The sequence below is a fragment of the Scyliorhinus torazame genome, chromosome 10 (assembly GCF_047496885.1).
Source record: "Scyliorhinus torazame isolate Kashiwa2021f chromosome 10, sScyTor2.1, whole genome shotgun sequence".
NCBI lineage: Eukaryota > Metazoa > Chordata > Chondrichthyes > Carcharhiniformes > Scyliorhinidae > Scyliorhinus > Scyliorhinus torazame.
The window spans coordinates 45,004,439-45,030,280 of NC_092716.1; positions in this window are offsets into that span (position 1 = coordinate 45,004,439).

Here is a 25,842-nt window from a genome sequence, read left to right on the forward strand (position 1 = left end):
CACAGTCCCTAAACTCCTTCAGGCTTTCCCTCTCCCAAACACAATCCAAATTAAATAAATCGAAAAGTCAAATCCAGCGATATAGTCGAGTCTGGGAAACGTATTTTCCTGGTCCAGTGACAGTATTTAAACTGCCTTTATGAAGGTTTCTACATAACCGTGGCACTTAGACTGAGATGTTCGTCTACAGGCTCCTGGTTGCCACATTGGAGACTGCCTCACAGGCTGTTAGGTGTAAACTGCTCTCCTTGGCTGTTAGTTGTAAACTGTCTGCCTGCATGTGAGGGTGCTGGCAACTATGTATCATTTATCTAGACACCTACATCTTGTACTTTAAATTTCATTTCATTATGCCTTTTAAAAGCTGCTATTGCTATCGCTCGGCAGATTTCTACCTGTTGCTGGGCAGACCCATGAAATCCGTTGCTGGGCAGAACGCATTCCATCATGCTGTGTTGCATTCATGTTACTGCTGTTACCAGGCAGAGTTCTACTTGTTGCTGGGCAAGTCCATGACATTAGCTTGATGGCTTCCTGCTGAACTTTCCAACCCAGTAAAGTCAGCAGTAAATCATCATCCTCCATTCAGCTTTCAACTGGAATTGAGACTCTAGCTTCATTGATGCAACTTCTCCAGGCCAATCCGGTCTCGCTATTCCCCATCATTACATCCATCTGCAACATCTTTGGCCTCCATCTAACAGTACAATTCACCAATGAAAACATCCTTATGCAACAACAGAACAATTATACAAAAATTAACTGATCACCCTTACATCTGTCTTAGTGTTTGTCTTGCCTTTGCCTGGCCTAATTCTCCAACACAGTGTTACCCCGGTGATGGAGCATGGCTTGTGGAAGGCTGTTGACTCTGACTGGGGAAGACTTAAGGTAGACTTGCAGATGATTGTGAGGGCCCAGCTTATACTGCACCAGCTCTACATGGGAAGTGGCAGAGGGGGCTGTTCTATCTTGTGCTCCAATTGACTCTTGACCTCCCAACCAGCTCAGCTTGACCCGAACTGCCCACAGCCTGAATCGCCTGTTCTGAAGTCTGGCAACATTGAAAATCTGGTACAGCCTCAATCCCAAGCTTGCCAGATATGAGGTATGGACCTGTACTTTATAATTGACTGGAACTTGCCTGTGAATTATACTTAACTATTGTTGACTTTGGGTTTTAGAGCACAGGTGATTAACTAAAATACTATTTAATGTTTTGACTCCTGTACAGTAAAAAAAAAATCTTTGTTTTAAACCTTGGAATCTTGTGGTTTCTTTCCTGAAATAAATAACTGGGGTCTTGGATTTCTTCTACTTTTTAAAAAAGTTACTGGTCTCTGCATAGACCTTAACACTATGTTGAGTGCTTAAATCTATTCTACCTTCCAAGATACACAAAATGTCAGTATCTTCTCTGGTAGCAGGGATCATTATCCAACTTATGGCATTGGTGCCAGGTCCTTGCTGTCATGATATTCAAACACACACATCATGATGGACACACCAACAGACAAATCAGAACACACAACACCACAACCAATCACACACAAAGACAGGAACCATATAAAAGCACGAACACGACACCTGGTGGACAGTAGGTCTGGGGACAAGGACACGGACTTTAACCTCGCCTTGCTGGCCTATCGATCGGCCCCGCTTTCCACGGGTCTCTCGCCAGTGCAGCTCCTAATGGGTCGCTCCCTCAGGACGACGGTACCATCCATCCTGGCACCAACAACGGACCATGAGACGGTTCTTCGTAACATGCAAATGCAGCGTGATCGCAAGAATAGTCAGTACGACACACGAGCGACGGACCTGCCCCCCCTGTCCTCCGGAGACAATGTACGCGTCCATCAACCGTATGGTGGCTGGTCAGCACCGGCCGAAGTCCTCCGACGTGTGGCTCCCCGCTCGTTCCTGATTCGCATGCCGGATGGTTCAGTGCGTCGCCGCAATCGGCGTGTCCTTCGCCGACTTCCACGCTCGCAGCCACACAATACACACACTCCAGATCCTCAACAGTCTTCCGAGGATGACTTCGTGGAGCTGCCGCAGATCACGCCCTCTCCATCGCCACCCATGGCCACGCTTGCACATCAGCCGGTGATTCTTGACCCACCCTTGAGGCGGTCAACCCGAACTCGTTGCAAGCCCATTAGACTGGACTTATAACACCGTTCATATGTTCAAAAAGTTACACACTTCTGTATTATAACCTGTGGTTGTTTATCGTTCCAGATATCGTCTGACTGGACCACTGTTCAAGTTTTTTTTTCTCGTTAGCATTCATGTTCTGTTATGGTACAGCCTTGTTGATGTGACGCACTCGACATCGCCCCATGTAAATAGTTACGTCATATGCACATGCTGTACACAACACACACACACTCTTAAATGCACTCACGACACGATTATATTTATTACCACGTAGGCACATATCTTTGTAAAAAGGGGGATGTCATGATATTCAAACACACACATCATGATGGACACACCAACAGACAAATCAGAACACACAACACCACAACCAATCACACACAAAGACAGGAACCATATAAAAGCACGAACACGACACCTGGTGGACAGTAGGTCTGGGGACAAGGACACGGACACGACCTGTTTTAACATCACAAACAGGGAATCCCCACGTGCAGAGTATCAAGACTAAACTGTACATAGAAAGTTTAAATAAAATAGCGTTGTGCCATATACAACTGTGTTGGCTCATCTGTGTGTCAGAACGCCCAACACCACACTTGCAGCCAGATTCCTGATATTCACCTCCATTGTCCCATCAGAGGCTGTTACCTGGAAGCCTCCTGCGTCCCCATGGAAGCCTCGGGGTGACAAATGCCTACAGTGTGGCATCACTGAATCGTGAAGCCGCCTCACTGGTCTGCTGTGATATTTTTCTTGATTTTCAAATTTTTAAATCACTTCCTGTCAGCCTTCAGTTCAACAGCATAGGTTCCCGTTAAAAGGGACAGATTGCATTTAAGAGCTGAAGGCAGGATCAACCACATGCTTTCCTCGCACACTGTTAGGCCCCACAATGTGCGGCAAGCCAGCCAGCGGAATGACAGACACTCAGTCCTGCACTACAGTCATTTTTAAAAGATATATATTTTTATTGGCATTTTCAATTTTATATACATTTGCATTTCGTGTTCGTTATTGTACAGTGCATAGGATTCTTTTGTATCTATTTATTTACATTTTGTCACCGTCTGTCTCAGTGCACTATCCTCCTTCCCCCCGCCCCCAGGCCCCCTTGATACCCTCCCTGTTCGCTCAGGGGTGCGCCCCCCCCTACTTCTGCTCTCCCCTTTCCCCCCTTCTTTCCTTTGAGTTTTCCACAGCACCTTCTGTGGGGGTGGGGGGTGGGGGAGTTGGTTCTTCTGCCCCCGCACTACAGTCATGATGATGACGTGACAGCACCTGATTTAGTTGCTGCCCACCTCCAATGGAACAGGCATGGGCAGGTCACAAATCACAACTCTCATGCTTGAAAACAGGGCAAGTAGTCCATAAAGTCTGTTTTGGGCCTATTGAGGGCCAACAGGGAAATCTTGGTTTAGAGGCAGACGACATGGCAAAAGTATAAAATGAGTCTTTGAGGATATAGTAATGAGCATTATTGATCTTTCAAAGAGCCAGCACCAGCATGATAGGCTGAATGGCCTCCTTTTGTGCCATAAGCTTCAATCAATTGCATTTTAATGCACATACTCCAGTACTGTCCAACTCTGAAGTTAGTTCTCACTGGTCTTTGAAGAATAACTTTAAAAAAATGATTCAAACAACATTTTGAAACAGTTTTCAAATTTAAAATTTAATATTTTATCCAATAAAGATGCAATCTATTTCCCCCAGTACTGGGGATTCCCAAATGTATTGAAGCAACAGTTTTACTTGAGCAAGGGCCTTAATTTTATTTTCTGTTGTGAATTTTGCTCAGTTGTAGAAATTAAATTGTTAAATTGTAGGCACTCTACACTGAAAGTACCTTATGAAGCTTTTGAATGAAAACACTTCTCCTACTAACAATATAAATTCAAACCGCGTTAAATCTATTGGACTGCTTTGTCAGAAAGAACAATGAAATACAGTACATTTTCTATGCTGTGTGTTCTGAAGGGACTCATCAATGAAGAAAGTGCAGAAAGGTTTGGAGGTTCTTCACCGGAACATTAAAATAGTTACAAAGCTTGATAGTGGAAATGACAATAAGTAAATGAACCCTTAGGATAACCAAATCAATGCCCACTGCAAACCTTGAGAGAACTTGGATAAGACTGGAAAACTGGCACAGGATCATGGTATGCGATTAATCTGTTCTAGTTCATATTGCAAGTAGTATGTTACAATTGCATTAGCTGCTCTATTAAATGTTCGCTGCGTGCGTTCAACGCTGTCCATGGCTTTACACAGCAACAGGAGGCCCAATATAGCGAGTGTCTATTGCTACTTAAAGGCAGCCTGCATCTCTTAAAGGGGGGGGGGTCGTGGGTAGGAGCTCAACAAGTTGTGGGATTTCCTTCAAGACTTGGTGTGTACCAAGGTTTTCATACAGCACTGAGGGTCTTGGTAAAAGTGGTAGAAAGGGGGAGAGAAGTCCGGGATCCACAGGGGGGCAGCAAGTCCTCCACGCAAGTGTTCAGGAGGCAATAGGAAGAAATAGTGGGTGGGAATTTCCGGTCCTGCCTTTAACAAAGGTGAAAAAGGAGTCAGGTGAGTAGCACTAAGAAGGCGCTGATTTATAAGACGTACTATGTACAAAAGGGCCCGGTCAGACTTTACTGGGTCTTCTCTCTCTGCTGGTCGGTCCCGATCTGACCAATCTTATATACACATAGCAATAGCCTCATAGCTAGTGGGGGAGCTCATATCCTTGAGGCACACAGGGAAAACAATCAGGCCTGTGATCCATGTAGGTTGTTACACCACCAACCCACCCCGGGACTGCATATCCCTGCCTGAGGTCAATGGACCTTTGACTTGTTCAGCATAGTTACCATCATATGGGGCGGGATTCTCCCATGCTGCGCAGTTTGGGGGAATCACCGTTCCTGCCGGATTTTCGCACGACGCCGGTCCAACACCATTTCGCCATTCTCCCAACCAGCGAGAACGACGTCATCGCGTTCGCCGCCGCGCCGCCCGGAGAATCGCCCGAGGGGGTAAGTTTTGTGATTCTCCGGGCCCCCTGGTATTCAGCGGGCCGGATGGGCCCAAGTTCCGAAGGAGTGAACCAAGGTCACGCCGTCGCGGGTCACACCTGCAAAACAAAATCGGCAGCCAGTCGTGCTGGCTGATGATGCGGGCGGTGGAGTTGACCGGCCAGCGTTTTCGGCAGCAATATCTTGCGGCGTCCACGGCCGGGGCTGGCAGAGGGGGGGGTGGGGGTTTGAGGAAGGGTGCAGCCATGCTCGGGGGGGGGGGGGGGGGAAGGGTGCAGCCATGCTCGGGGGAGGGGAAGGGGAGCGGGAAGGGTGCTGACATGCTCGGGGGTGGAGGAGGGGTGGGGATGGATGTCACCATGCTCGGAGGGGGGAGGGGGGGATGGGGGTAAGGGTGCTGCCATGCTCGGGGGGGAGGAGGAGGGCGTGGGGGGAAGGGTGCTGCCATGCTCGGGGGGGGGGAGGAGGAGGGGGTGGGGGGAAGGGTGCTGCCATGCTCGGGGGGGGGGAGGAGGGGGGGAAAGGTGCTATGCTCCGGGGGGGGGGGAGGAGAGGGTGGGGGGGAAAGGTGCTGCCATGCTCGGGGGAAAACGAGGGAGGTGGGGAAGGGTGCTGCCATGCGAGGGGGGGTGCGAGGGGGGGTGAATGGTGCAGCCATGCTTGGGGGGGAGGAGGGGGGGAGTGCAGCCATGCTCGGAGTGGGGAGGAGAGGGTGGGGGGAAGGGTGCCCCCATGCGAGGGGGAGACACAAGGTGGGTGGGGAAGGGTGCAGCCATGCTTGGGGGGGGGAGGAGGGGGGAGTGCAGCCATGCTCGGAGGGGATGGGGGGAAGGGTGCCCCATGCGAGGGGGTGCCGAGGGGGGTCGAGGGGGGGGAATGGTGCAGCCATGCTCGGGGGAGTAAGAGTGGGTGCAGGGCAGGGGGCCTCCATGTTCCGGGTAGGGGGTAGGGAGGGTTTCCCGCGGGAGTGACATGCCAGCCGACCTGCCATGGCAGGGCGGTGGCGAAGTCATGCCCGCAAGTTGAGGTCATGCTGATGGGCAAAGGCCACCGGTGCTGTTATCCCGCGCGGCCACATGCCTTGACCTTGGGTGCGCCCAGCACCCCACCCCCCCAGAGGTGCCGCAACACCCAGCTGATGGAGACCATCTCTGGAAAGGGTAAAGGCGACACACATGCCAGCCCCCATGAGCGCATGGCCAGCCCACGGTGGCGCAATGAGGAGGGACGGGCAAAACTGGGCGGTGGACGGATTCTGTGGGCAGAGGTCAGGGTGCCTGCGTGTCTGTAGCGACACCAGCCAACCGGGGCACACATGTATCCCATGGCACCTGTCTGTTGAGATGTCAATGCACCATCCTTAAACATGTTGTATCCTAATGTTTGGGCACCAGCCAGCGATGTTTGCCGCTATGGTGGGAGCCGCTGCCCTGCAGGTGGCCCTTTGGCTGCGTCGACGCAGGCGGCTCAGAGCCGCTGCAGCAGACGGACTGGCTGCAGAGGGCCCCGTGCCACCCGCTCAGGCAGCAGGCCCGCCCGCCAGACAGGGGCAGGAGGAGGCGGAGGGGGGCGATGACCGCCACATCGATGGGGATGCACAGGACGAGGATACCGATCTAGATGGGGCGCAGCGGGAGGAGGAGGAGCAGGTGGTGGTGCCAAGGTGCCGGAGGCGCCCCATGAGGCCTCGAGTGTACAGTCACCGCATGTCCTTCAAGTACCTGCCGGACAGGGCATGCAGGAGGTGACGCAGGATGAGTCGGGAAACCGTCTCCCATATCTGCCACCTCATGGCACACCTGGCACCACGTGGAACGGAGGGAGGACATGCTATCCTGATGGCTGTGAAGGTGACGGTTGCCCTCAACTTCTACGCAACGGGGTCGTTCCAGGCGCCGAGCAGGAACCTGTCCTGTATCTCTCAGGCATCGGTGCACCGGTGCATCCGAGCAGTCACCGACGCCCTGTACGCCATCGCAGACCGGTACATCCAGTTCCCAGAGGACCACGCCCACTAGGTTGCCCAGGCAGCGGGATTCGCCTCCGTGGCCAGGATACCAATGGTCCAGGGGGCGATTGATGGGAGGCACGTCGCCATGCATCCACCAGCGGAGAACAGGGATGTGTTCATGATCAGAAAGGGGGCCTACTCCATGAACATTCAGGTGGCCTGCGACCACCGCATGAAGATCATGCACGTGTGCGCCCAGTACCCCGGCAGCATTCATGATGCCTTTATACTGGCACAATCATACATCCCCACCATGGTCGAGGGACACCCCCTACCAGCTGAGGGGCTGGTTGCTGGGCGACACGGGTTACCTGTTGCGGTCGTGGCTGATGACGCCTATACGGAGGCCACAGACCAACGTGGAGACCCGCTACAATAAGGCCCATGTAGCAACCAGGGGTGTGGTCGAGAGGTGCTTTGGCCTCTTGAAGATGCGCTTCAGGTGCCTGGACTGCTCTGGAGGGGCCCTCCAGTACCATTCGGAGAGGGCCGGCCCCATCATTGTTGTCTGCTGCGTCCTGCACAACTTAGCCCAGCAAAGGGGCGATGTCCTGGAGGAGGAGCAGGAGAAGGCACAGGGGGAGCCCGATGAGGGCGATGCATCTCTAGATGAGGAAGAGGAGGAGGAGGATGGGAAGTGGGGGGGCACAGACGCGACATGGGGGCTGGATATGGCCGGGATGCTGCACGACGCCACCGGCTTGGCGAGCAAGCACACAAGGCGTTGATCGCCGCACTAGGGGGGAGGGCCTCACTGAGCACGGGCACTTGCACCACCGTTCCACTCAAACGCACCACCCAGAATACCCCCACCTCCCACACCATCCAACAACCCTAGCTCTCACACCACCACATGCACAGCACCCTACACCTGAGGCACAATAGGATGGTCTCATACGATTGCTTGTGGAAGCGGGTGTGATCAGTGCCATGTTGAATGATGACAACCCGCTCTGCGATGAGCTGTGAGCTCCGGATCGTTTGACAATATCTGATTCATGGCCACAGTACACCCCCCACCTGAGTGGTCCCTACTCCATCACATAGCCATGTGGGGTAGCTGGCGTCGGTGTTCCGAGGACGAGGGGAGTTGGGAGGGGAGGGGGCACACACACCCGGCCTCACCGTTGTACCGACCTTCGATCCCAACGCCACTCGATCCCCTTCGCAACCCCTCAGGCACCGGACATAGCACAGAGACAACTACTCAGGGGGTTAGATAGGGTGGACAGTGAGAGCCTTCTCCCACGGATGGAAATGGCTGGCACGAGGGGACATAGCTTTAAACTGAGGGGTAATAGATATAGGACAGAGGTCAGAGGTAGGTTCTTTACGCAAAGAGTAGTGAGGCCATGGAATGCCCTACCTGCTACAGTAGTGAACTCGCCAACATTGAGGGCATTTAAAAGTTTATTGGATAAACATATGGATGATAATGGCATAGTGTAGGTTAGATGGCTTTTGTTTTGGTGCAACATCGTGGGCCGAAGGGCCTGTACTGCGCTGTATTGTTCTATGTTCTATGTTCTATGTTCTATAACTAGGTTTGGTGTAACAGTGACTTTAATCGTGACATTCACATAAAAGTGCCCTAGCCCCTATAACTAAGCTGTGCCCTGCACCCGTGCCAACTTACTACTTGTCAAACCTCTTTGCTTTACGGGCACTCCCACTACGCCTTGGTGTTTCCCCAGACGGTACAGCAGGAGTGGAGGCAGACTGCTGAGACTCCTGCCCTGCGACTTGACTCCCCGTTGGCATGCGTTTCCTGGGGCGGCCTGGCTTGGATGGGCCAGGCTGCTCAGCGGGCGTGCTGGATGGCTTGGTGCCGCCCTGTTCTGCCCGCTGCCCATCAGATGCACCAGGGACGGGATGGGGGGAGACCGAGGATCCGTGGTGTTCCGGGACCTCTCTTGCAGGAGTCACCGGGACCGGCTCCAGTACCTCCTCCTCCCTCGGGGTGCCCGGTGGCCCCTGGGCCTCACTATGTGATGGTGGTGCGAGTGGAGACAAGCCCCGGGGCACCACTGACACCTGACGCTGCCCCCCTGCTGTGGCATCGACCAGGGTCTGAACATTCGCAGCGATGGTGCTCAGAGAGTGGGCCATCCCAGTCTGGGACTGTGCCACCTCCCTCTGGGCTTGTGTGATGCCATCCAGTATGTGGGTAAGGCCGCCGATGCCCTCAGCATTGGCCTGCTGAGACTGGGCCATGGCCTGCTGAGACTGGGCCAGACGCTGGAGCGCGGCAGCAATGTCCAGCTGGCTCTGGCACATGGCTGCCTGTGAGAGGGCAGCCCTGTCCTGGGCCACGGATGACACGTGCACATGAAGCCCCATGCCTTGCAGAACCTGACCCATGGCCGAAACCTCTGTCCCCATTGCCTCCACCGCGGCCTGGGTGGCAGCCATGACCGGCACCACTCCCTGCTCCAGGACGCGGATGGACTCCTCCAACTGCATCTGCAGATGCTGGAAGGCGGCCGTCATCCCGTTGTCCACTCCCTGGGTTTCCAAACGCATCGGGTCTGTGGGTGGGTCTGGTAAGTCCAGGAACCCGGGAACCGTCTGGGCGGCAGCTGGGTGCTGGGGCTGGGCTGCCCTCCAGCCGTCTAGCTGCTCCTACCTCCATCTGCTGCACTGGTTAGGCTGTGTGGTGAGCACCAGTCAGTGTCCCAGAAGCCTCATCACCAATGTGCCCAAGCGAGGTGAGGGTATCTGCGATGGTGGAGAGTGTGGGTGACAGCAGTGACACAAGGTCCATGTCCTCATCAGACCACAGGTCTGGAGTCTCCTGGGTCGAGCCTTGGACCGATGGACGTTGTCTCCAGCCCATGTGTGGTGCCCTGTCCGGTCTGTTAAACATCTGTTTGGCCGTCCTCTGTCCGTCACTGTCTTGGCTCTCCGCCCTCTCTTCATCCATTTCATGGCCATCAGTGTCCTGACTGTCCGTTCTGTGTTCATCACTGTCGTTTGTGTCTGTCCTCTGTGCGTCCATTTCCTGTGCCCCGGCTTTGGACGAGGGCCGTCCTGTCCGTCTTCCTTCCCCTACCTGGCGTGCGTCCCTGTGGGCGGCTGGACGTGGACCTGGATGGCGGTGGCTTGTTTGAGACGTGCCGGGACGATCGTCGGCTGGCCCTGGAATACACAATAAAGCTTGTATCGTTAGACACGCGGAGTGGAGAGTGAGAGGGGGTGGGGAGTGGAGGTTGGCAGTGTGAGGGGGTGGCAGTGTGAGGGGGGGGGTTAGGGGGTGGAATGGGGCAGTGTGAGGGGATGGAGTGTGAGGGGGGTTAAGGGGTGGAGGGGGCAGGTTCAGGGGGTGGAGTGTGAGGGGGGTTAGGGGGTGGAGGGGGGCAGGGTGAGGGGATGGAGTGTGAGGGGGGGTTAGGGGGTGGAGGGGGCAGGTTCTGGGGTGGAGTATGAGGGGCGTTAGGGGGTGGAGGGGGCAGTGTGAGGGGGTGGAGTGTGAGGGGGGTTAGGGGGTGGAGGGGGCAGGTTCAGGGCGTGGAGTGCGGGGGGGTTAGGGGGTGGAGGGGGCAGGGCGAGGGGGTGGCAGTGTGAGGGGGGTTAGGGGGTGGAGGGGGCAGGGTCAGGGGGTGGAGTGTGAGGGGCATTAGGGGGTGGAGGGGGCAGTGGCGAGGGGGTGGAGTGTGAGGGGGGTTAGGGGGTGGAGGGGGGCAGGGCGAGGGGATGGAGTGTGAGGGGGGTTAGGGGTGGAGGGGGCAGTGTGAGGGGGTGGAGTGGGCAGTGTGTGGGGGTGCAGTGTGAGGGGGGGGCGGGGGGGGGGGGGAGGTGAGGGGCTGAGGGAGTGTAGCCAGGCAGGGGAGTCCCACTTACTGCTGCGCCTCCGATCTGGCATGGCGCAGCCTCCCGGGGGGCGGCTCCCCCAGCGAGGTCCAGAGCCCTCTGTTCATGGACGGTGATGGGGTGCAGAACAGATGATCCCCCTCGGTTCTTGCACGCTCACGATGGTTGTGGGCTGTCTTATCCTGCTGGGGGGAGGGAGAAGCATCAGAGTTAGGCGGTCAGCAGCAAGACGCGCAGATGTTGGCAACATTATGGCTGGGGGAGGCGGCACTGGGCAGCACACCACGGCGGCTCACAAGGGGGGTGTGGTGCCCATGTGGGTCAGGTGGAACGTGGTGCCTGCTCCCTCCTGCGTGGGCAGGGGAGGGCGCGACACCTGGTGGGGGTGGGGGAGTGAGGGAGGGGTGTGTTGTGGCCTGGGGGAACTCTCGGGGTACTTACCCTGGCTGCCCTCGTCAGGTCATGGAGACTTTTGCGTCACTGTTCCCCCGAGCGTGGGGTGTGCCCCACAGCGCTAACGGCGATGCCCACATCACGCCAGTTGCGCCTGACTGTGCTGGCCACGTCTTGGGCACAGGATCGCCCTCCGCTCTTCCACTGTGTCCAGCAGTGTCTCCAGGTAATGGTCCCGGAACCTGGTGGCGGCACGGTGGGGCACGACCATCTCTCCTGTGTCGGGGTCTGTGCGCGGATCGCGCACATAAAGTGACGTGGCGCCACGTCATCTGGGCGTCACACGCTGACGGTGCCGCTCTGGCGCCATGCCCACCGCGTTTCTCGCGGCGCCGCTGCTGGCCCCTTTTCGGGGCCTGAATCGATGCTGCCGGCAGCCCGTTTGCGCCATCGTGAAACGCGACGGCGTTCACGACGGCACGGACACTCTGACGCGGCATCGGAGAATCCCGCCCATGATTCCTAGCAGACCAATTCAGGCCAGCGGTGGTGTCAACTCAAAACTGGATATATTGCAGGAAGAAGTTTAAATAACTCAAACAGGTTGTCAAAGTGGGTGATTTCATTTACAAATGACTTACCCAACCAAATCCACCAAAGCTTCATCCACTTTGCACTTCACCACACTCCAATCTACCAAAATCTTGTCAAACGGGAGTCAATCCAAACATTTCTTATTTCATTATCTATGCTGTACATGACTCTCGCACTCTGAGCACTGTTGCAAGCTTCACATTTACAGTTCCCGCACCAGCCTCCCCGAACAGGCGCCGGAATGTGGTGACTAGGGCCTTTTCACAGTAACTTCATTTGAAGCCTACTTGTGACAATAAGCGATTTTCATTTCATTTCAGAGTTTGTTCATACTGGCAACTATTCAACTATGACTGCCACTGTACCAAACTCGTTGCACAACTGATTGACACGCTTGCCACTTTCTTGGAGTTGAAGGGGGAACAGAGCAGAGTGCAGCAGCAAAGGACAAGCGGAGGATAAGTATGCTTTAACACTGATGGGTGAGACATGGCTGATGGCAGCTGGCTGCTCTGAACTAATTGATGAGGGCTCTGTACACCTAATCCTCCTTCTTTAATTCCACTTCTTCCTCCTCCATCAATGTCTTCTAAGTAAGAGGTTGCAAATTCCCGTACCGGCTGAGGTTATTCATGAAGGCTCCAACTTCTCAACCTTGCCCCTCGCCTGAGGTGTGGTGATCCGCAGGTTAAATCATCACCAGTCAGCTCTCCCCCCTCAAAGGAAAAAGTAGCCTCTGGTGATCTGGGACGATGGCAGCTTTACCTTACCTTACCTAAGAGGTGGAAGCACAGACTCCTTACTTTCTCCTCTCCCCTCACTACTACTCAACCCTTGTCTCTTTTTCATTCGAATCTAAGAAATGTGAACAGGAGTAAGTCATACGGCCCCATACGGCCATTCTCTAAGGTCATGGTTGACCTTTGACCTATCTCCACCTTCCTGTGCAATCTCCATATTCCTTGATTCTTCAAGAGTCCAAATCTACCCATCTCAACAACTGTCCTCTGGGTTAAAGAATTCCAAAGATTTGCAACACTCTGACTGAGGTAACTCCTCTACTTTGCCACCTGAAGCGATCCTGAGACCATGCCCCCAGTTCTAGACCTTCCAAACATAGGAAGCTACCTCTCAGCACCTCAGATAGCTTAAGCTTGAACAGCTTCCTCTATGGCTCTGAATAACAATGTTCAAAGGGGCTTCTGGGGAATGACAGTGGTCCATTAATCTGTTCTCCAACAGGTTACTGGGATTGCTGTGGTGTGTTACAATGAGTCCATCGAGTTAGAACGTGCTGCACTCTCTTTCTCTTGAGAAATCAACATTCATGCTTCAATTCCACCACACCAGACTGCTGTTGTCCATGTCAAAGTGGTGATGTCTGAAGCTGGGCCCTCAAGGCCCAGAGCTGCTTGAGATCCTCCAAGGCCATCTGCAGTTTCCTCAACTGAAGTTCAGCAATCTCCTGTTACTCATACTATAGCCATTGGTGAAGTATCTCATGGGAGCTCAAGGCAACGGTGCATGCAACTGGCTCAAATGGAATGCACAAGGATTATTAGTTTATTTTCATATGCCGCAAGTAAGCATTGAATGAAAACATTTCGAATCTGCATTTTCTGGTGGTTTTCGTTGTTTGATCAGAAAGCAGACAGCATAATGGTTAGTGATAGAGGAATAAAGAGCGTGGGATTGTTACAGTTGAGGTCACCGGTATCACTAATGAATTATTTAATGATATGGTGCCCAGACATAAATGTGCTCCCTCTCCCTCCACTTCCTGTTACACTTCTTTCTCTTCTTCCTCGTGCTCGAGTTCCTCAGCTTCTCGCCTGACAGGAGGTGACAAGGGTTGTTTCCTCATAATGGATAGGTTATCTAACATTCAACATTTTGCCACAAATCTTCGTGCCTATTCAGCTGACCACTGCAAGGCTCCTCTCAAGTGATCCAGGCAGCAGATGTGTCACTTGGGGGTGCCAACAATTGGCTCTATAACCTTCACTTCCAAGCCAAAGACATGAGACACATCATGAGTAGAAAATTCTTGTCTCCCAGATGCCAGCCTTTGACTTGCAAATGCAGCTGGCACAGGGGCCACATCAGCATGAATTTATCGTGACTAGTGCCAGGATAATGGGCACTGGTCTGGAAGATGCACAGCCAATAGTTGCACATTTGCTTCATTCTGAGAGAGTGGAATCCCTTGCGGTTCAGGAAAATAGACACTCACAAAACAATCCATACAATCAGTACTACCTTGCACCACAGGGAGACCTCCTGATATCCAAGCAAAGACTTGTGTTCACTCCACCTGTTTGCCTCTGCTGAGGTGAGGTGGGATGAAGCTTTGACTCTCCTTGTGTAAAGGGAATTACAGTGAGCTTCCTAATGCAGCAGTGTATTTCAAACTGTGAGATTTTGCAAAAGCCTGGAAAAAGTCAGATTCATAAAAGCTAAGAGCCACGGTCCACCTTGTCAGCCACATGTGATGAATGTAGAATTTTTAAATATAGATTGTATTATATATATCTGTGGCAGTACTGTTATTAAAATCCTGGGTTAAGATATATATATTTGTTGCCGTAATATTTTTTAAAATCCTGGTTTAATATACAGGCAGGCAGTGTGCCTGCTAAGGCTACAATTAAGATATCGTAAAAGAGATAATCATTCATTCCCATCATGTACCCGTTTACAAATAATGCCTAATGGAACTCTGTTATGATTGCTGGAAATTCCTTGGAAAGTAGATAATTTGAGACATTAGATGAGATTCTTCAGTTCTCCTGCCACGTGTTTGTCAGCCGCGCGCTGTTAGCTGGTGGCAGGGTCCCATCCTCCCGCCACTTGTCAGCGGGATTTCCCATTGAAACCATCCCATGTCACCGCAAAACCGGCTGGCAGGGGTGCGCTGCCAGCGGGAAAATGAATCCCGACGACCGGGAAATTCTGGCCATTGTGTTTAGACTTAGGTAAGCAGGTCATTGGGTCTGAGTGGGATGCAGACGATATAATTAACAAGAGGAGCCAGGGCTGTAGCAAGAAGGTTTAGCTGTAGGATTTCTTTGTCTGACAAAGACAGAAGGATATGCAGGTTGTGCCTAAAAGGGTCTCTCTCTACCTTTCTGGAAGGAAGCCTCTACACAATAGTGCAGCAAGTTGCCCTGTATTTGCTAACTTTATTTGCAAGTGTTTTTTGACCTGTAATGGGCTTTGCGTAATTGGGAATAGACAAGGTACAAATTAGTCATTAAAGTGTTTCCTTTTATTTGAAGAATTGTTTGACTGTTAATTGAAAAACTATTTTTAGTGATGTTAATGTGGTTACTCCTGTGTTAATAATAAATTTGTTTAAATATAAAAGATCCCTATTTGTCCAAGGGATCACTCCTGGAGTGAAGTATCCTTTCCTCACAGTTTACAAATAGAAAAATTGGTAGGGTTTCTCGTCCAGTTCGCTAATATAAATTGAGGTCTGGTCCGGGTACTGTAACACATGCAATGCAGTCCTCGTTCTGCTTTGAGTTTGCAGGCCTCCTCTGTGGGGGAGATGGTTGTATGGTGACTAATTTCACTGGAAAGTAATCTGAGGCTCAGGTTATGCTCTGTGTTTATGGGTTCAAATCCCACCATGGGCAGTTGGCTGGAATTTAAGTTCAATTAATAGATCTGGAATTGAAAGATAGTCCAAGTAAAGGTGACCATGCAACTATCATTGATTGTTGTAAAAAACAATTTGGCTCATTAATGTCCTATAAGGAAGGAAATCTGCCATCCCTTACCTGGTCTGGCCTACATGTGACTCCAGACCCACAGCAATGTGGTTGACTTTCAACTGCTCTCTGAAATGGCCTAGCAAGCCGCTCAGTTCAAGGGATGGGCAACACATGCTGGCGAAGCCCACATCCCATGAAAGAATAAAGAAAAAGTTGACAGATCTCAGTCACAAATCTTTTAGAGAAGAGAAGGAATCTCATGCATTGTTCCGTGCTAAGGTTCGGGCTTCTTTCAGGCCCTTGGAGAATGTGACGTCATGCTGAGAGCTCTTCTTCCACGCTTCCGGCATCATCACCTGCCTGTACACAAACTAATGTACCAGGGTGACACTTCCGCATTTCCCACCAGAAATCTGCGAGCACATCTAAGACCCAGTTTTCAATATTTACTAGGTTGGCCAGTGCCAAAAAAAAGGGGGTTCCAAAAACCAATTCTCCACACTCCCCACCAGGGGCGAAATTCTCCCCCAACGGCGGGATGTCCGCCGACTGGCGCCAAAGCCGGCGCCAATCAGACGGGCATCGCGTCGGCCCAAAGGTGCGGAAGGCTCCGCATATTTGGCGGCCTAGCCCCAACATTGAGGGGCTAGGCCGACGCTGGAGGGATTTCCGCCCCGCCAGCTGGCGGAAATGGCGTTTGTTTCCCCGCCAGCTGGCGCGGAAATGCGGCGCATGCGCGGGAGCGTCAGCGGCCGCTGTCCGTTTCCCAGCGCATGTGCAGGAGCATCAGCGGCCGCTGTCAGTTTCCCGCGCATGCGCAGTGGGGAGAGTCTCTTCCGCCTCCGCCATGGTGGAGGCCGTAGCGGAGGCGGAAGGGAAAGTGTGCCCCCACGGCACAGGCCCGCCCGCGGATCGGTGGGCCCCGATCGCGGGCCAGGCCACCGTGGGGGCACCCCCCGGGGTCAGATCGCCCCGCGCCCCCCCCCCCCAGTACCCCGGAGCCTGCCCACGCCGCCTGGTCCCGCCGGTAAATACCAGGTTTGATTTACGCCGGCGGGACAGGCAATTCCTGGGCGGGACTTCGGCCCATCCGGGCCGGAGAATCCAGCGGGGGGTCCCGCCAACCGGCCCGGCCCGATTCCCGCCCCCGCCCAATCTCCGGGAGTGGAGACTTCGGCGGGGGCGGGATTCACGGCGGCCAACGGCCATTCTCCGACCCGGCGGGGGGTCGGAGAATGACGCCCCAGATTTCTATGGTTTTTCTTCCCATTGCTCAATAATAATATTTACTGGATACTTTAAAGCATTGGGGAGGCAACAGCAAAATGATTTGACAGGGCTGCAATGACACAAAATGTGAAAAATATAACAGTGAAGGTATATTTTATAGAATAGAATAAAGAAGGAATGATGAAGTAAAATGTAAATTGTGACAGACTCCTTTATTGTTGTAAAAGCAGTAGAACGGTGCAAAACACGAGAGTAAGATATACCACTGGTCAGCGCAATATTCCACCAAATGATGAGAGCCTATGATGATTGTGTTCATTAATTTATGCCAACTATGGCTATTTCATTAGTGACCACTGAAAAAAAAACACACGCATTCAATAAGTTGCCACAACTTTAATTTTCCAAAATTGTTGAAATGCCCAGAGATGCTCGTCTCAAGCAGGTCGATCCCGAATGTATGTTGCGCTATTGAGAAATAATTACATTCACTCATGCTTGAATTGCTGATTTGAGTTGAAATGTTACCCTCATGAATGAACAATAATACTTGGTTGCACCATGACACAGATATTTCCCTGATTGCCCACATTCAGCTTGTTTCATTATATACTGTGAATAAACAGGAACCATTTACAGACAAGCAAAGCGATTGGATCAGTTCAACATTTATTTTAACATTCAACACAAGTCTTCATTCTTACATTGGAGTTTGCTTATTTAAGTCATGTCTTTTGATCTGTCCCATCCTATCACTTCTTCAATTAACTCAACACTTAATAAAGCAGAGATTTGAAGATGGCTAATGGTAGTTTGCCAGTCACGTCAATAAATCAATTCAACAAGCTCTTGTCACCTAAATGATTGTTCAAATTGGGTGCTTATTGAACACACAATGTTACTGAACTTAGTTTTGAATTACTGACTGGTTGATAGACAGAGACATCTTACCCGTGAAGTGCCTGAGGGTGTGATGAAATTAACGAATGCAGGGAATGGGGGGAATAATATGGTGTATCCAGGTCCTTTGTTCATTCATAAGTGCAAAGAGTTACGTCACAGTAATCCACACATGAATGAATGCCATAGTTATTTATCAATAGCTGAAAGAAATTTGGGATCCACCTTTCCATGTACATTTCATAGTGTAGGTGTATTTAAGGGAAAACTCATTCCACAACACTAAACATGCCACCACTTATTGAATACATATCCCTGTTTTTCTATTTTTTTATATGAAAGGGAAAAGGTGACTGCGATAATAAGCAGGGGTCTGGGCATCAATCTGTGAATTGGAACTAGGTAATTTGTGACTTGAGATTTTTCAGGAGACAGAGTCAGCTGGGCTGTCAACACAGTAAATTATATCTGGGCATAAGTGTCAGCTACACAGTTGCTACACCTGACCATAAACGCTGAAGCTTAGAGTGGGCAGAAAGGGCTGGTCGCCAAGCTGCTCTTGGATTCCTGTCCTTTTATTAATGATGGAAAATAACATGTACATTACCAGCAAGTGATGAATTATCTTAGAAACGAAACATATGGAAACAGTAGTAGTGATAAAGAAGCAGAAAAAGCTGTCACAAAATTACAATTCCAACTGTGATGCATATGGATGGATCTACATTGCTTAAGAAGCCTTTAATCTACACTGTACTTTGTCAAAACGCCAATTAAAATGATTTTTAAAAAGAATAATTTAAATACATTTTGGAGTACCCAATTATTTCTTTTCCAGTTAAGGGGCAATTTAGTGTAGTCAATCCACCTAATCTGCACATCTTTGGGTTGTGGGGTGAAACCCACGCAGACACGGGGAGAATGTGCAAACTCCACATAGACAGGAGTTTTTTAAAAATACAAATTTAGAGAACTATTTTAGGCTTTGAACCAATTTTCAACGTGAACAAAACACTACATCCAGCTTTGGGGAAAGACTTCTGGAAAAGCTTCTTTCCTGAGAGAGTGGTGAAAATGTTCAACTTGCTACAACATGGATGGATTGAGGTGAATAGTATTGGTGTATTTAAGGGAAAACTCAATAGTATATGGGGGAGAAAAGAATAGAGAGATACGTTTATCGGCCGAGAAGGAGTAAATAGGGTGTGAGGAGGTTCATGTTTAGCATAGTTGGGCTGAGTTTCTATGCTATAAATTCAATGTAATTCTATTTAATGCACACAAATCTCAAAATCTATATGCAGAGATGATGCACCCCAGGTTATGGGCTGGATTCACCAGCCCCGCAGCCACATGTTTCTGGGGGTGCGCCGTTTGCTGGTGGCGGGATTCTCTCCTCCCGCCGTTGTCAGTGGGATTTCCCATTGAAGGCACCCCATGCCGCCGGGAAACCCACGGGCGCGGGTACACTGCCGGTGGGAAAGGGGAATCCCAACGGCCGGAGAATTCTGGCCAAATGTCCAAACACAAGTCTTGTTCATTACTTTAAAATTTCTGCTCTCATGCTGACAGTCTGCAGTTTAGTTTCTCTTTTCCAGTCACCAGATCCAGGCTTAATTAATGGCAGGCAGTAAGCAGTTTAGAATCAACAGACATATGGACTGAAATCTTCCGCCGTGATTGGCGGCTGGGGTTTTACGATGCCAAGTTTCGGCTGAACCGCCGGATTTTCCATTCTCGCTCGCAACGGGTCCCACCACGGGTGAGACTGGAGGATCCCACCCATATCATCAAACACCAAACAATTTAACACTGCAGGATCCAACTTTGAAAATGAAAATATGGTTGGATCGTTTTGCTCGGAGTCCGCAAGAAGAAACCATGATGAAGGTTGAAAATTGGTTAATAATATGGGATTAATTGTCATTCATAGTAGGTAGCCCACACAAGGCAAGTGTACTTACGTGATGCAGGTATTTAGAGATCATCACATGGGAAGTGAAACTGTTGGGGTTTAATTAGACAGGCAACCGGAATTTTCATAATAATCTCTATTATCACAAGTAGGCTTACATTAACACTGCAACAAAGTTACTGTGAAAAGCCCCTAGTTGCCACATTCCGGCACCTGTTCGGGTACACTGAAGGAGAATTTAGAATGTCCGGTCGTTACTCCTTTCTGGTACATTGGCAAGTTCTTCCAGAGTGCAAGAAGTTGGGTAGACACTTCATGCATTTCCACCGTTGCACCCTCCCATGTAACATCATTGTATCCAACACAAAATATCCCTCTAGGATGTTGGTGTACTTTCAAGCTAGGACCTGATCCCAGCAAACCAGCTGACTACTATTAATCCAAATGCCTCTTCCCAACCATAATTGACCCAGACACCATTTTCGGCCAGAATGAATACACCAGCAATCCCCACCACTCACATTCCTGGATTTTTGTGTTCAGTTTTCACCTACTTACTTGAGAAAGGACGTACTGGCACTGGAGGGTGTGCAGAGGAGATTCACTAGGTTAATCCCAGAGTTGAAGGGGTTGGATTACGAGGAGAGGTTGAGTAGACTGGGACAGTACTCGTTGGAATTTAGAAGGATGAGGGGCGATCTTATAGAAACATATAAAATTATGAAGGGAATAGATAGGATAGATGCGGGCAGGTTGTTTCCACTGGCGGGTGAAAGCAGAACTAGGGGGCATAGCCTCAAAATAAGGGGAAGTAGATGTAGGACTGAGTTTAGGAGGAACTTCTTCACCCAAAGGGTTGTGAGTTTATGGAATTCCTTGCCCAGTGAAGCAGAGGAGGCTCCTCCATTAAATGTTTTTAAGTTAAAGATAGATAGTTTTTTGAAGAATAAAGGGATTAAGGGTTATGGTGTTTGGGCCGGAAAGTGGAGCTGAGTCCACAAAAGATCAGCCATGATCTCATTGAATGGTGGAGCAGGCTCGAGGGGCCAGATGGCCTACTCCTGCTCCTAGTTCTTATGTTCTTATGTTCTTTCCAAAATACTGAACAAAACTTTACACTGTGGCAAAGTGTCACTAAAATCCCTTCCCTGAGAACCATAGAATTGCTACAATGCAGAAGGAGGCCATTCGGCCCATCAAGTCTGCACTGACCCTCTGAAAGGGCACCCTAACAAGACCCAATCCCCTGCCCTACTGCATCCCCCACCCCCCCTGGCCGAACATACACATCTTGAACATTATGGGACAATTCGGCATGATCAATCCACCTAACCTGTGCATCTTTGGGCTGTGGGAGGAAACCATGGCACCCCGAGGAAACCCACACAGACACGGGGAGAAAGTGCAAACTCCACACAGTCACCCAAGGCCGGAATTAAACCCAGGTCCCTGGCGCTGTGAGGCAGCAGTTCTAACCACTGTGCCACCATGCCACCCAGTTACGATTGTCATTGCCTTGCTGTGATGTTGTTCCGAATAACATGTCAAATGTGCAGGCGCCTGTTCTCCCACAATGCAAATGATCCTTACTTTGGTATTGAGATACTGCAGACTGGAAACTGGATACTTGCTCTATTATATTTCTGGAGGCACGGTGTCCCAGGACTTATGAACCACAGGTTGAACACTGTACTGTGAATGGTCCATTAGTAATGGAGTTGCGTTGACACACAGGGCAGATTCCAAAACATTTATTATCAGCCCATTTCAATACCTATAGCCAATCATAGTAATAGAGACTGCTACATCTTTCAATTCATTGATGCAGATTGTAAAATAAGATTATTTACATCTGTCACAGCTGGAGTAGAAAAAACGTTGTTCGTTTGTACATACGCTGTTAGATTTATAGCAGACGTTTTGTCGCCTGGAGGAGATAATGATTTCCCTCAGGCCGAGTTGTAAATAAATGAGCAAATGCACCCAATCCAGAAATGAGTTAAGAATCTAATCAGACAGCATTTGCTGCAAATAATTCCATTAATGAACATTTATGGACCATTTCAACTTTCCTTTTGGGAGTTATTTTGGTCAAAAAATGAAAAGGGATGCAGCACTAATAAGACCAGTTGGTTTGAAAATCTACAAGCAGTTCACAATTTTGGTCCTAATTGCTCATTACCATAACTTGAATTCATCTGCCTGTGCTGAGCAGATACCTGGGGGTAAAAATTCATCTAAGGTGGTCACACAAAATGGGCGATATCATACTGATCAGCTGTTCCACACAGTGCCTGATATTTAATCCCAATGGTAGCAATGGAGCTGAATAGCAGGTACTGCAAGATCTGACACTGCCTGCATTGCTCCAGTGTCCAAGACAGATTTCTACATCCTGGAGGTTTGGCATTCAAGAGCTGATTTGTGTGGGGTCTTGGCACCCACTTCCCCTAAAGGTGTGAACTGCTTTATGTTGCAAGATGTGGAATGCACCACGTTGCAAGATGGTGCAGCTGGCACCAGAGAAGAGCATACACAGCTTCCCGGACGTGGCACTGGTGGTCTTAGTGGAGGAGCAATTCTAGAGGAGGGATGTCCTGTACTGGCAGGGGAGAAGGATACCACATCAAGCTCTTCGACCTTCTGAACCTCTCTCTTGTAGCAATCTTGATACCATGCCCAGCCTCATGACCTTCTCCCATTCCCCCACCAGACCAAGCAAGGAGCCCTAGGAAAATGCCTATTACCAAACACTCCCTTTCTCATAGCGACGCTTAAAAGATGGTTTAGCACAGCACTTAGTGTTTTGAGGTGAAATCCTCAGAAAATTACCAGAACAAATGTTGCTTGAGTGTTGGTGAAGTCTTGATGGTGTCTCAGAATGTTTCCTGATGTTTTTCTTTTTTTTAAATAAATTTAGAGTATCCAATTATTTCCAATGAAAGGTCAATGTAGCATGGCCAATTCACCTATCCTGCATGTCTTTTGGGTTGTGAGGGTTGTTATATTACAGAGGTGTAATATATATGCTACTCATTTGTCTTGCCGAGTTATACTTAACTTTGATGATAGACACTCAAAGTCTTCCAGTTGATGACAAATTATTTATTGAGTAACGAAATAATATACTTGTGAGTTCTTTACTTTAATACTTTGACTAGTAGTTGGATTAACTAAAATTGAATTAAATTAACAATGAATATAATACACTACACTCTGAGCTGATCACACTTCTATCCTCCAGCTCAGTGTTCTTCAAACTCGGGGGCGTGACCTGCGGGTGGGTCGCGGGCAGGGGTCGGGAGGGTCGTGGAGCCGTCCTTCGCGGTGCTCCCGATCGCACAAATCCCCGCGCAGCAGCCGGCTTTTAATAACGCCGGCTGCAAGCGGCCTTTAAATTGGCCGCGAACATGTAAAACAAATTTGGCCGCAGTGCGCATCATCGGCGCGCATGCGCGCTGATGATCGGGCCGCATGCGCAGTGCGGCCGCTATTTTTTTAAGCGGTCGCAGCTTTTTATTTTACAAGTTTGAGGGGTTTATATTCATTTATCTTATTCATTTAATTTTTATTTTTTTCATTTATTTTGTTCATTTTTTTTTTACAAGTTTGGGGGGGTTTTATTTAATAAAATTTTACGGGGAAAAATGTAGAACTTTGAACAGATGGAGACTCCATACTTTCCGACACCGGAAGGCTTCCAACAGGTTCAATTGGAGGAGCGTGTATGAGGGCCAAAGGGACCCAAAACCATTTTCTCCATTTTTATCAGCAGCAAACAAGGTAAGAGAAAATGGTGGGTCGCTCAGGTCGGACGGCGTGGGTCGCAAAGGTCAGCCAGCGTGGGTCGCGAAGGTCGGACGGCGTGGGTCATGAAGGTCAGCCGGGTTGGGTCCGAAGGTCGCCGGCTTGGGTCCCGAAGGTTGGCCGGTTGGTAAAAATGGGTCCCCCGAAAACAAGTTTGAAGAACCCTGCTCCAGCTACAACACACACGAAGAGAGCGGGAAAACTGCTTGATCTTGCTTATATACTCCCTGTTAGTGTTGCTCTCTAGTGATCATCTGGCTGTACTCACTGCACATCAACCAATCATGTATTTACATATACAGAGATCACTACAGGAGGCCCACGCAGACACGGGGAGAATGTGCGAACTCCTGGGGCGGGGTTCTCCGTGGCCCGATGCCGAAGTCGGGAATGGCGATTGGACAGAGAATGGCCCCTGATTCCGGAATCGGGGCAGGCGCCGGTTTGATGCCAGGTTGCGATGCTCCGCCCCCTCCAAACCGGCGTCATCGGGACGTGCGCCACGCGCATTCGCAAAACCATTGGTACGTCATCAGCCGGCCCACCCGCGGTGCACAGCATCCGATGGGCCGAGTTCCCGACGACACGGGCCATGTGTGGTTCCAGCGATCGGGAACCTGAGGCAGGATTCTCCGATATCGGCGCGATGTCCGCCGACCGGCGCCCAAAACGGCGCAAATCCCACCTGCATCGCGCCGCCCCAAACGTCGCAAAGTCTCCGGCCCGGAATGGGCGAGCAGCGACGTGGCGCTATCCGCGCTGGCTCACGTGGTTCACGCCGTGCGGCGTGATGGCTCATAAGACGCGCTGCTCCCCCACCCGACCAGAAGACCCGACCGGATGGCCGCCCGCTGCTCAGCCCGAGGTTCCACTCCCGCGACATTGAGGCGCTCCTGGATGCAGTGGAGCAGAGGAGGGAGGCCCTGTATCCCGGACACGGCCGCAGAGCCGCCCCATGCCACAGCTGGCGTCTGTGGAGGGAGGTGGCAGAGGCCGTTAGCGCTGTGGCCCTAACACCACGGACAGGCACCCAGTGCCACAAGAAAGTGAACGACCTCGTCAGGGCAGCCAGGGTGAGCCCCCCCCTGCCCGATATCCATATCCCCCATATCCCCCCACCCCCATATCCCCCTCCCCATATCCCCTCTCCCCCATATCCCCCCTCCCCCATATCCCCTTTCCCCATATCCCCCATATCCCCCTCCCCATATCCCACATATCCCCCATATCCCCCTCCCCATATCCCCCCTCCCCATATCCCCCCTCCCCCATATCCCCCTCCCCCATATCCCCCATATCCCCCTCCCCATATCCCCCATATCCCACCTCCACCATATCCCCCATATCCCCCCCCCATATCCCCCATATCTCCCCTCCCCATATCCCCCTCCCCCATATCCCCCCTCCCCCATATTCCCTCTCCCCATATCCCATATCCCCCCATATCTCCCATATCCCCCCTCCCCCATATCCCCCATATCCCCCTCCCCATATCCTCCCTCCCCCATATCCCCCATATACCTCCTCCCCATATCCCCCTCCCCATATCCCCCCTCCCCCATATCCCCCCTCCCCCATATCCCCAAGTGAATCCAGCCCTAACCTTAACCTCTGCAATTCCCCCGCAACCGATGGCGTGCATTCATATACCTGTCTAACACTGTTGCCTTTTACCCCTGCCACCCCCCCCCCCCCACAGGAGAAGCGCGCACACAACACCAGGGAGCATGTGAGGACTGGAGGAGGCCCCGCTGATGAGAGGCCACTGGCCGAACATGAGGGAAGGGCCCTGGAACTGGCTGGCGGACCTGAGGACCGGGAGGTTGCTGATGCAGAGGTCGGGGGCCCACCAGCAAGTGAGCCACCGACAGCCCGTCCCCATATCCCCCCTCCCACATATCCCCCCTCCCCCATATCCCCCCTCCCCCATATCACCTGATCACTGCCTGCGTGTCTAACCATGCATGCTTCATTGTGTATCGCAGGAGCAAACGTCGAGGCACCCTTCCCCGCAGATGCAGACCGCCCGCACGATGCCCCTCGGAGACCACGGGAGACGGAGAGACCCGGACCCTCTGGCATGCGACGCCCGCACGATGCCCCTCGGAGACCACGGGAGACGGAGAGACCCGGACCCTCTGGCATGCGACGCCCGCACGATGCCCCTCGAAGACCACGGGAGACGGAGAGACCTGGAGCAACAGGGAGACGGCGCCCCCGTCTCATGCGGGTGCGGCGACGCAGGCGTGTACCATCCAGCGACGAGAGGGGCAGCCA